Source organism: Orycteropus afer, unplaced genomic scaffold (assembly GCF_000298275.1).
Source record: "Orycteropus afer afer isolate SDZICR_OR568_19922 unplaced genomic scaffold, OryAfe1.0 scaffold00296, whole genome shotgun sequence".
Classification (NCBI taxonomy): domain Eukaryota; kingdom Metazoa; phylum Chordata; class Mammalia; order Tubulidentata; family Orycteropodidae; genus Orycteropus; species Orycteropus afer.
The window spans coordinates 2,505,203-2,517,891 of NW_006921883.1; the positions used below are offsets into that span (position 1 = coordinate 2,505,203).

Here is a 12,689-nt window from a genome sequence, read left to right on the forward strand (position 1 = left end):
AAAGCATTTGATTGTGTGGATCATAACAAATTGTGGATAACATTGAGAAGAATGGGAATTCCAGAACACTTAATTGTACTCATGAGGAACTTGTACATAGACCATGAGGCTGGTTTTTTGAAACAGAAAAAGGGAATACTGCATGGTTTAAAATCAAGAAGGGAGTGCATTAGGGTTGTATCCTTTCACCATACTAATTCAACTTGTAGCTGAGCAAATAATCCGAGAAGCTGGACTATATGAAGAACGTGGCATCAGGATTGGAGGAAGAATCATTAACAACCTGTGATACGCTGATGACACAACTTTGCTTGCTGAAAGTGAGGATGACTTGAAATACTTATGAAGATTGAAGAATACAGTCTGCAGTATGGATTACATCTGAATATAAAGAAAACAAATATCCTCACAACTGGACCTGTAAGCAGCATTACGATAAATAGAGAAAAGATTGAAATTGTAAAAGACTTCACATTGCTTGGTTCTATAATTGACACCAATGGAAGTATCAGTCAGGACATCAGACGATGTATAGCACTGGGCAAATTGGCTGCCAAGAGACCTCTTTCAAGTGCTGAAGAGCAAAGATGTCTCCTTGAGGACTAAGGTGTGCCTGACGCAAGCCATGGTATTTTCAGTCACCTCATATGCATGTGAGAGCTGGGCAATAAATAAGGAAGACCAAAAAAGAATTGATGCTCTTGAACTGTGGTGTTGGTGAAAAATGCTGAAAGTACCGTGGACTGCTAAAAGAACTAACAGGTCTGTCCTGGAGGAAGTGCAGCCAGAATGCTCCTTGGAGGCAAGAATGACCAGACTTTGCCTCACATACTTTGGTCATGTTGTCAGAAGGGACCTTTCCCTGGAGAAGGATGTCATGCTTGGTAAGGTGGAGGGTCAACAAAAGAGGGGAAGTCCCTCAACGAGATGGATTGACACAGTGGCAGTGGCGATGGGCTCAAGTATAGCAAGAATCATGGAGCTGGCTTAGGACCGGGCGGTGTTTCGTTCTGCTGTGCATGGGGTCACTATGAGTTGGAGATGACTCGATGGCACCTAACAACAACAACCCCCACAAGGACACCATGTACCTTATTTACATTGTTAGCAACCTATCTAATCCCTTTGGTGGGCCACAAGCAACTTATATTTGCATAGTTTCACCCAGTCACCTGGTAGGAGTCACAGAGACCATGGCTAGAAGAACAGTGCCAAATAATTTAATGTATATTGCTATATCTCAAAAAAAAAAAAAAAAAAAAAAAAAAAACCCTCACTGCTGTTAAATCAATTCATCTCACAGCGACCTCTCCTTGGGTTTCTGAGGCAGTATTGCTACTGAAGTAGATTGCCCAGCCTTCCTTTCGAGAAGATGGGTTTGAACCACCAGCCCTCTGGTTAGCAGTCATGTGCCTTAGGCACTATACCACCAGAGCTCCTATATTGCTATATAGTTACTCAGATAAGAAATTTATTTAGTCATTTGCGATCTATTTTTAACATTGGAAATTTTAAACTCCCTTAGTTATCTAGTACTGCTGTAACAAAATACCACAAATGAGTGGCTTTAACAAACAAATTTTATTTTCTTACAATTTAGGAAGTTGGATGTCTGAATTCAGGGTGCTACTGAGTCCATTTTTGACTCTTAGCAGCCCCATGTGAAAGAATAGAACTGCCGCATAGGTTTTTCTAGGCTGTAATCTTTACAGGAGCTGATTGCTAGGTCTTTCTCTTTTAGAGCCACTGGATGGGTTTGAACCACTAACTAACTTTTGGGTTAGCAGCCAAGAGCTTAACTGTTGACCAAAACTTAACCCAAACTCCTTGGTTAATACTGTTCTTCAAATATTCTATATTCTTAATGATGTTTTTGTCTGTATTTTCTGTAAGTGTTAACATTTCAAACTAAGTGTGGATTTGTTCTTTTTATTGGTTGGATCACTTTTTTGCTTCACTTATTTTGAAGCTCTACTGTTGTTGTTATGTGCCGTCGAGTCGGACCTGACTCATAGCGACCCGTCCTTGGGTTTCTGAGGCAGTATCACTACAGAAGTAGATTGCCCCATCTTCCTTCCGAGGAGTGGCTGGTGGGTTTGAACTGCCATCCTTCTGGTTAGCAGTCAAGTGCCTTAGCCACTAGGCTACCAGAGCTCCCCTGAAGCTCTACTAGTGAGTACATAAACATTGAAGATTGCTCATCTTCTTTGGTAGTTAAGGTTATATATCAACTTGTCTGGGCCTGGTTTTGAGTGGCTAGGCAGTGGATGTAGTTATTCCCCATGATGAGACTGGTAATGAACTGCATGGTGGAATCTGCTGTGAGCATGGTCTGCTTCCAGTATATAAGAAGAAGCTTTGAGAAAGGTCTCTAGCTTTTTGGCACATCTGGATCCTGTATTGGGCTGAGTCTTCATCTCAGTAGCCTGCCATGTTGTCTGCCAAACTTGAGACTGTTTCTGGACTTGAATTAATGACCTCCCATGTTTCTTGATAATTTTGGGAGTGTGCTATTTTACTTGTCAACCTTGGGTTTGTCAGCCTCAGCAGCCAGCAGCTGCCTGAGTTGACAGAAGTCTCCAGCTTCAGTGGGCCGGGAACAAGAGGCAGAGCTGGCACTTTGAACTTGGACTTTTAGCCTTCTGAACTGCTAAATCCAGACATATGTGGTATGTCTATTATAGCAGCACTAGAAAACCAAAGAGGAACTCTGGTGGTATAGTGCCTAAGGCATTTGAGTGCTAACCAGAATGCTGGCAGTTCAAACCCACCAGCCACTCGTTGGAAGGAAGACTTGGCAATCTAGTTCCATAGAGATATGCCTTGGAAACCCAAGGAGGGGTTGCTGTGAGTTGGATTTGACTTGATGGCAGTGAGTTTGATTTGGTTTTTTGGTTTAGAGAACAAGAACACCTTCTCATTTACTTCCTATCTCATTTGACATTTTACATTTATGTCAATAGTAAAAAATTCTACTATCCAACTACTTGGCACATTAACAAGGTGGTGGGCATGGCAGCAAGGGCTGTGAAGTGTCCCCTTTCTTAAGGAAGGGGTTTGAGCAGTCTTTAGGAAGCTGGACTGAGCTGCCTGATGCCCTCCAATCCCTTCTGCGAGCAGAGTTGCTACATCCGGCTGCTTTGTGGGGTCAGCCTCTTCTGTGGCCTGGCGTCTGGGTGGACATGCAGTAGTTAGTGAGCCAGCAGTTACCTATTCTAGATTGTCAGCTCCTATGGAGTCTGAAGCCTTATAGCTCAAAATTGCTGTAGGGTGAGAATGGAGAAAAAAAAGAAGCATTGGAGAGAGGGTGTTTAGAAAAAACGTGTATGATTTTAGTGACATCCCAAACTAAGCCAAACTGGCCCTGAAGCCTCCAACTTGGTGGGGCCAGGTGTGCTGCCAGGCTCCCAGGGACCTTGCAGGAGGCTCTGAGCCTTAGTGACTCTGGGAGCAAGTTCCAGGATTATGAACAAAAAGCTTGCCAGGAGTGAGAGTTGAGGCCTGGACGTGGCTCTGAGAAGAATGCTCTGATCCAGTACCAGAGGAAGGTGAAGTGGTTAAGTCATGAGCCCTCCTGCCACACAGCCCAGCTTTATCCAGCTTTGTCACTTGTAAGCTTCCTCTTTTGCAGAGGAATTACCCATAACTGGACTTGTCACAGTGAAGAGCACATCAGTAAATCTTAACTGTTATTATATCTATGATCATGGATGGTCTGAAAACAGGAAAAAAAAACAATTCTCCATTTTCACATAACACTGATTTTACATTATGACCTGGTCTTTGGAACATAACCATGTTAATCACTGAGGAGTAGAAGTAATGTGTTCATGATGAAGTGATGTTTTCATTGCTCTGTAATGTCCCTCTTCATCCTGGTGCTATTCCTTGTTTTGAAGTCTACTTCTTTAATCAGTTTCTCACATACATGTTACTCCTTTTTTTTTTTTTTGGCTTTTAACCTACTTGTGAGTTTATATTTAAGGTTTGTCTCTGGTGCATGTACTTGTTGTTGTTGTTAGGTGCCATCAGGTTACCTCTGACTTACAGCAAACCTCTATGTAACAGAATGAAATACTGTCCAGTCCTGTGCCATCTTCACAGTCCCTGCTATGCATTGTTGCAGCCACTGTGAAACAGAAAGGAAACCAAGCAGCACTCAGGAAGAGAGAAGCAGGCAGATTTATTCACTCTAGCGGACCAGCCGGTGCTAGTGCACTAAAAGAGTTGGCCCTGAAGACAGAGTCTTTGGGGTTTTTACAGGTTCTGTAGGCTCGTGTGCAAGACTAGGCAGGATTGTGGTGACAGTCTAGGCAGGAAGGGGTTTTGAGCTGGGTGCAGTTCGGGCTGGGTGCTGGGTGCAGAAGGGGAACTCCCGAATGGGGAAGGGGAAACTGATGGGGGAGGGTAGCTGAGGTGAGCATTAAGGGGAGCTTGGGGGGCTTTTTCTTCTTCAACTGTGTCAATCCATGTCCTTGAAGATCTTCCCCTTTTTCACTGACCCTCTACTTTACCAAGCATGATACCCTTCTCCAGGTAATGATCCCTTCTGACAACATGACCAGAGTAAGTGAGACAAAGTCTGGCATTTCTTACTTCTAAGGGACATTCCGGCTGTACTTCTTCCAAGACAGATTTGTTCATTTTTCTGGCAGTCTATGGTATTTTCAGTATTCTTAGCCAACACCACATTTGAAAAGCATCAACTCTTCTTATGTCTTCCTTGTTCTTTGTCCAGCTTTCACAAGCATATGAGGCAACTGCAAATACCATGGCTTGGGTCAGGTGGACCTTAGTCTTCCAAGTGACATCTTTGCTCCTTAACACTTTAAAAAGATCTTTTTCAGCAGATTTCCCCAAAATATGTGCAGTGCGATGTTGGAATTCCTGACTGTTGCTTCCGTGGGAGTTGATTGCAGATAGAAGTAAAATGAAATCTCTGACATCAATCTTTTCTCCATTTGTCATGATGTTGTTCACTGGTCCAGTTGGGAGGATTTTAATTTTCTTTATGTTAAGAAAATTAACTTTATGTTAATTTTATTATTAATTATGTTAACTTTATGTTAAACTTTATGTTTAATCCATACTGAAGATTATATAGTCTTTGACCTTCATCAGTAAGTGCTTCAAATCTTCATTTTCAGCAAGCAAGGTTTGTGTGATCTGCATATTGCAGGTTGTTAATGAATCTTCCTCCAATCCTGATGCCACGTTCTTCCTCATAAATCCAATTTCTTTGACTATTTGCTTAGCATACAGATTGAATAAATATGGTGAAAAGATATAACCCTGATGCACACTCTTCTTGATTTTAAACTATGCAGAATCCCCTTGCTCTGTTCAAACGACAGCCTCTTGGTTTATGTACACGTTCTTCTTGAGCACAATTAAGTGGTCTGGAATTCCCATTCTTCACAACGTTATCCATAATTTATTACGATCAACATAGTCAAATGCCTTTTCATAGTCAGTAAGACACAGGTAGACATCTTTGTGGTATTTTTTGCTTTCAGCCAAAATCCATCTGTCATCAGCAGTGATACCCTGTTCCATGTCCTCTTCTGAATCCAGCTTGCATTTCTGGAAATTCCCTGTCAAAATACTGCTGCAACTTTTTTAATTATCTTCAGCAAAATTTTATATGTGATACTAATGATATTGTTTGATAATCTCCACATTCTGTTGTATCATCTTTCTTTGGAATGGGTACAAGTGTGCATCTCTTCCAGTCAGTTGTCCAGATACTGTCTTCCACATTTCTTGGCATAAATGAGTTTGCATCTCCAGTGCTGCATCCATTTGTTGAAGCATCTCAGTGGGTATGCAATAATTTCCTGGAGCTAGTTCCTTTAGTGCAACTTTGTGCTGCACCATTGGTTCTTGATGATATGTCATCTCCTGAAATGGTTGAACATTCTTTTTACTACAGTGACTGTGTGTATTCCTTCCATCTTCTTTTTATGCTTCCTGCATCATTTAATATTTTGCCCACAGAATCCTTCAGTGTTGCAACTCGAGGCTTGAGTTTTTTTCTTCCGTTCTTCCAGGTTGAGAAATGCCAAGCCAAGCATGTTCTTCCCTTTTGGTTTTCTAACTCCAGGTCTTTGCTCATTTCATTATAATACTTTACTTTGTCTTTTTGAGCTGCCCTTTGAAATCTTATGTTCAGATCTTTCATGTTATCATTTCTTCCGTTTGCTTTAGATAGTCACCATTCAAGAGCAAGTTTCAGAGTCTCTTATGACATCCAATTTGTCTTTTCTTCCTTTCTTGTCTTTTTAATGACCTTTTGCTTTCTTCATGTATGATGTTCTTGATGTCATCTCACACCTTGTCTGATCTTCGGTCATTGGTGTTCAGTGTTTCAAATCTGTTCTTCATTTGGTCTCTAAATTCAGGTGGGATATAATGAAGGTCATATTTTAGCTCTTGTGGACTTGTTTTAATTTTCTTCAGCTTCAACTTGAACTCGCATATGAGCAAATGATAGTCTGTTCCACAGTCAGCTCCTGGCCTTGTTTTAACTGATGATATTGAGCTTCTCCATGAGCTCTTTGCACAGATGTAGTTAATTTGATTCCTGTGTATTCCATCTAGTGAGGTCCATGTGTACAGTTGCCGTTTTTGTTTTGCAGTGACTAAATCGTTGGTCTTGCAAAATTCTATCGTTCTGTCTCCTGCATCATTTCTATCACCAACGCCAGTTTCCAACCTTGAAGTTGCTGCTTTGTTTCCAACTTTCATGTTCCAATCACCAGTAATTAATTATCAACACATCTTGATTGCATGTTTGGTCAGTTTTAGCCTGCAGAAGTTGGTAAAAATCTTCTGTATTATTATTGGCTTTAGTGGTTGGTGCATTGGTGCATATATTTAGGCATGCATATATTTAGGCATGCATATATTTAGGCATGCATATATTGCTTATTTATATAAGCAGTCTGCCTTTTAATTTGATTGTTTGGAACATCTGCATGCACTGTAGTTAATGATCTGGATGGGTTTAAATCTACCATCTTGCTGTCTGTTTTTTGTCCCATCAGATTTATTTTCTTTGTTGCTACTTTTCCTGTCTTCATTTTGGATTGAGTTCAATTTTAGGTTTCCATTTTACTTCTTTTATTGATGTTTAACTATACCGCTTATTTTATTGTTATTATTTTTTAGCAGTTATTTTAGGGATAACTTTTCAGTGTGCCTTGGACTAAAAATAAACCACTTAACATGTAATATAAAAATTTTATAATAATTCTTCCATTTATCATTCCAATCTTTTGTGTTGTTATTGATAAATTTACTTCATGAATGCTGTATACCCCATGTTGTTGTTATTGTTATTTGCCGTCGAGTCGGCCCCGACTCATAGCGACCCCTCCTTGGGTTTCCGAGGCAGTATCACTACGGAAGTATATACCCCATAGTAAATTATTATTATTTGTGCTTTAAATGGTTATCATGTAAAGAAATGAGAAGAAAAATCTTTTATATATACTCACAGATTTACTATTTCTAGTACCCTTTATTCATTCATATAGATACATATTTCTATCCAGTATCCTTTGCTTTAGCTTGAAGAACTTCCTTTAAATATCTTGTAGTACAAGTTCACAAGTGACAAAAATCTCTGATTTTGGTTATCTGGATTTAACTTGCCTCTGTTTTTGAAAGATTTCTTTATTTGGCACAAAATTCTAGGTTGACAGTTTACTCTTCACTCCTTTAAAGATTTCGTTCTATTTTCTTTTATCATTGTTCTCCATATATGTAAGGTGGCTTTACTTTTGCAGAGTACATGTAAAATTAACTTTTTATCTTTAAGAGTATCTTTTTATCTTTAAACCTCTGAAATTTGATTACGCTGTATTTTTGTGTGGTTTTTCTTGTGTGTATCTTGATTGGGTCTCATTAAGGTGGGTTTTTTTTGTTGATATTTTTCATCAAATTTGGAAAATATGTAGTTATTATACACACACACACACACACACACATCATACATATATGGGAGCTCTGGTAGCATAGTGCCTAAGGCACTTGACTGCTAACTAGAAGGCTGGCGGTTCAAACCCACTAGCCACTCCTCGGAAGGAAGATGGGGCAATCTACTTCCGTAGTGATCCTCCCTCAGAAACCCAAGGAGGGGTCGCTATGAGTCGGGTCTGACTTGACGGCACGTAACAACAAAAGACAAAAGAACAATATATATATATATATATATGGCAGTAATAAATAGTAAAATGTAGTTGTCTTTTACAGTCCAGAAGGAGAAGAAAGATTGTAGGTCTTTCTTCTTATTCTGGACTGTAAATAACATACTGTTCTGCTGCTTAATTACTGTTCAGCAGGTCATTGAGGCTCACTCTATTTTTTTCCCCCTAAGTGCTTCAGTTTGGTTAGTTTCTATTGTCTGATCTTCAAATTCAGTGATCTGTTCTCTGCTGTCCAATTTCCTGTAATCTCATATAGTGAATTTTTCATTTCATATATATTTTTAAACTTCAGAATTCTATTTGATTCTTTATATAGGTTTCATTTACCTCCTGAAATTACACATCTGTTCTCTCATTTTGTCTATCTTCTTTAAACCTTTAAACATATTTATAATAGCCATTTTAATATCTTAGTCTGCTAATGCAATCATCCTTATTGTTTCTGGATCTGTTTCTATAGATTATTTTGTTTTGTTGTGGTTGTTATGGATCACATTTTCTTGTTTATGTGGATGTGTAGTAATATTGGACATTATGAGTATATAATGGACATTATGTAATGAAATTGTTAAATGCTCAGCTGGTAACCAAAAGGTCATTGGTTCAAACCTACCAGCTGTTCTTCAGGAAAAAAGACCTGGCAGTCTGCTTCCATAAAGTTTACAGTGTAGGAAGCCCTGTGGTGCTGTTCTACTCTGTCAAAAAGGGTTGCCCTGAGTTGAAGTCAACTTAGCAGCACATATCAGCCACTACAACATGATTGTTATGTTGTTGGGAATGTACATTTTGTTGCCTTTGTTTAAAGAGCATTGAATTTTGTTCTGGCAGCCAGTTACTGGCTGATGGCTTTGTTCTTTCAAGGATTAATTTTTAAGTGTTGTTCAGGTGTATTTAGAGTTGGTCTACTCCTAAGGTTTGGCCTTTCTTATATCTCAACTGGGAGCTCTGGTAGCATAGTGGCTAAGGCACTTGACTGCTAACCAGAAGGCTGGCGGTTCAAACCCACCAATCACTCCTCAGAAGGAAGATGGGGCAATCTACTTCCATAGTGATACTGCCTCGGAAACCCAAGGAGGGGTCACTATGAGTCGGGTCCGACTTGACGGCACATAACAACAACAACAACAACAACAACATATCTCAATTGAATGCTGGGGTGTCCAGCAAAGTGTGTCTACTCTAGCTTTTTATACCTTCCCTTTAGCTACTCTCCTTCACAGAGTCTCATTTTACTCAAAAACTAGGCAGATTTCTCAAGCTTTCTCTGCTTAACTTCCTCCTTTTTGGAACTCTGCCTCAATAAACGTCAGTTACTTCAGCAGCGGTGATCTGCAGCCCCTGCTTCCTCTGCTGTGCTCAGCTTGGGGTGCACCTCTGTGTACGGTATTCTGAAATGTGCCTCCAGGCATGAAGCTGGAACAGTTGTAGTACTACCCGTTGCCATCTGGTCGATTTCCATTCATAGTAACCCCTTACGTTAGAGTGCTCCATTGGGCTTTCTTGCCTGTATTCTTTATGGAAATTGGTCACCAGGGCTTTCTTCCATGGCACTGCTGAGTGAGTTCAAACCACCAACCTTTACGTTAATCACCAAGACCAGATCCGTTGCACCACATCGTGTTCTTAATTAGTACGATTGCATTATGAATTTTCCTTCTTTCAGGCATCACAGTACTATGCTGCTTATTACTGTCTGATTTCTCAAAATAATTACTTCAAATAATTTTCCCAGTTTTATAGTTGTATATAGCAGAAGCCATACATAGTCTGGTACCTGTTGACTCCATCTCGGTTGGCCCATGTACTATATTGTGACAATTCTTTTGCAGTAATGGATTTGTCAGTGAACTTTACCTTTCTAAGCAGCCTTTTACCTTAACAATTTGCTCAGTTACTAATGCTCTCACTTTTGTCTGTAAAACATACTTCCTGACACCCTCAACACACACAGTACTGTGGCTTACCACAGTTAGGTTTCTTTCTATTATACTGCCAGACGTCAGGTCTCAGTAGTTGCATTGTACACTTATGAAGCATCAGTTGGGCTTGTTTCCACACTTTGGTTTGCCAGTTGTACTTGCTATTGTAATTACATAATTTAATTTAATATTATAATAAAGATGTATTTCTATGACAGATTTGTTGAATGCTTTGAAAAGATGATAAAGGTGAATATATCAAACAATTTCTATTAAATTGCGTGAAGGTGAGACAGTTGTAAAAGAGTAGAATATAAAAGGGAATCATAAAATTCTAGACAGATTTTTGACTCAGATGTATCACAGACACCTCTGTGTTCTCTTTTCACATTAAGGAAACCAAAACTATAAATGGTAGATGATGCATTTTCATGGTAGTTTGTGGAGGAAACAACACCTGGAATTCTACTCACTGAGCCTTTACACAAAGAAAAAGCATTGGCTCTGCACCAGAAAATTATTAAAAGAATGTTCATGTGTGCCTTTTGAGTAACAATGCAGAGTTTAGTGGATATGTCTATTTAATTTTTACTAATATTTTCAGTTATCCAACAAACTAGCAGTTCCTAACATGTCAGAAAAGACTTCTGTTGCATTGTTTAACTTTTACTCCTATGCTGAATTACCAAGAGATTTTCTTGTACTTTTTACGTGCCTGCTCCCAATCTAATTTGACTTTTACACCATTGTCTCATGAGTATTGCTTTATTAATCCAATAACATTCAGCTTTTGATCCATGAAGTTATTTTCTGATTTCTAGCTTCCTCTCCAGATTTAATTAATTTGTTTAATATTTAAACCATTGCTTGATTTTAGGAAATTTATCTTCTGTTCCTTTGCCCTGATATTTATGCAACAAGTTTTTCATATTTGGTTTTCTGCTGCCATGGTTTTTGTTCTCATAACTCTAAATATATGTTGTGTTTATGTGGGGCCTTATACTTTATTGCCAGGGGAAGTATTAAGTAGTCACAGATTGCATCTTTTCAAAATGTAATATGCCATGTAATTTTCAATTAGCATGTGGCCGATCTTTTTTTTTCTCCCCCTTTTATTTCAGCATCTAAGAAAGCTAGTAAGTGTCCTAATATAACTCTTGTTGTTGTCAGGTACTGTTGAGTCAGTTCCCATTCATAGTGGCCCTATGTACAACAAAGCGAAACCTTGCCTGGTCTTGTGCCACCCTCACAATCATTGCTATGCTTGAGCCCATTGTTGTAGCCACCGCTTCAGTCCATCTCATTGAGGGTCTTCCCTCTTTTGCTCACTTTCTTGCTTTACCGAGTGTGGTAGTTAAATTTGTTTGTCAACTTGGCTGGGCCTGGTTGAGTGGCTGGGCAGCTGGTAGTAGTTATTCTCCATATGATACTGGCAATCACCTCCATGGTGGGATCTACCACAAGCAGCTAAGTAGCTGCTTTGAGTATGTGGTCTGCTTCCTGTATATAAGAAGCAGGTTTGGGAATGGTCTCTAGCTTATGGCACGCTTGGACCTTGCATGTAGCTGTCATTATTCAGTAGCCTGCCATGCTTTGCTGACCTGGGGGCTTACAATGGACTTGAATTAATGGCCTGCCATGTGGTATGGTAACATCAGGACTGTGCCTTTTTACTTGTCAGCCTTGGGCTTGGCAGCCTCAGCAGCCAGCAGCTGTCTGAGTGAAGAAAAGCCTCTTGCTTCAATGGGCTGGGAGCAGGAGGCAGAGCTGGACCCCAAGGTGGAGGGGCTTTCACCCAGCTCCTAGAACCTGACACTTTGAACTTGGACTTAAAGCCTCCAAATTGTAAGAATAAACTCCTGTTTGTTAAGGCCATCCCATTTGTGGTATATTTCTTGTCAGAGCGGCACTAGGTAACCAGAACACCAAGCATGATGCTTTTCTTCAGGGACTAGTCCCTCTTGATAACGTATCCAAAGTATGTGAGGCAAAGTCTAGGCATTCTTCTAAGGAGTGTTCTCGCTGCACTTCTTCTAGGACAAATTTGTTCATTTTTCTGTCAGTCCATGGTATTCTTTGCCAACACCACAATTCAAAGGCATCAACTTTTCTGCTGTGTTCCTTATTCATTGTCCAGCTTTCACATGCATATAAGGCCATTGAAAATACCATGGTTTGGTTCAGGTGTACCTTAGTCCTGAAGGTGACATCTTTGCTTTTTAATACTTTAAAGAGTTAACAGGGCTACTTGGCTTTTAGATTGAAAAACACAGATAATTTTGGAGCATTTGGTGAAAAAGCAATGAAATAAACAGCGTTTAGCTATTAAAAGGAGTCTGGTGGCACAGTGCCTAAGGCATTTGACTGCTAATCCATCAGCTGCCCTGATCTGTGGAAGAAAGATGGGGCCGTGTACGTCTATAAAGATTTACTGCCTTGGAAACCCAGAGGGGGTCGCTGTGAGATGGAATTGACTCAATGTTGGTAGATTTTTTTTTTTAAGCTCTGGTAGCATAGTGCCTCAGACATTTGACTGCTAACTAGAAGGCTGGCAGTTCAA

General features: G+C 39.8%; 1 protein-coding gene across 1 annotated transcript in view; it reads left to right on the forward strand.

Annotated features, from left to right (window-relative positions):
* The window catches only part of NDUFS4 (NADH:ubiquinone oxidoreductase subunit S4), a 163,455-nt gene that overhangs the window by 76,064 nt on the left and 74,702 nt on the right, over positions 1-12,689 (forward strand). The gene's annotated exons all lie outside the window — the stretch shown is intronic.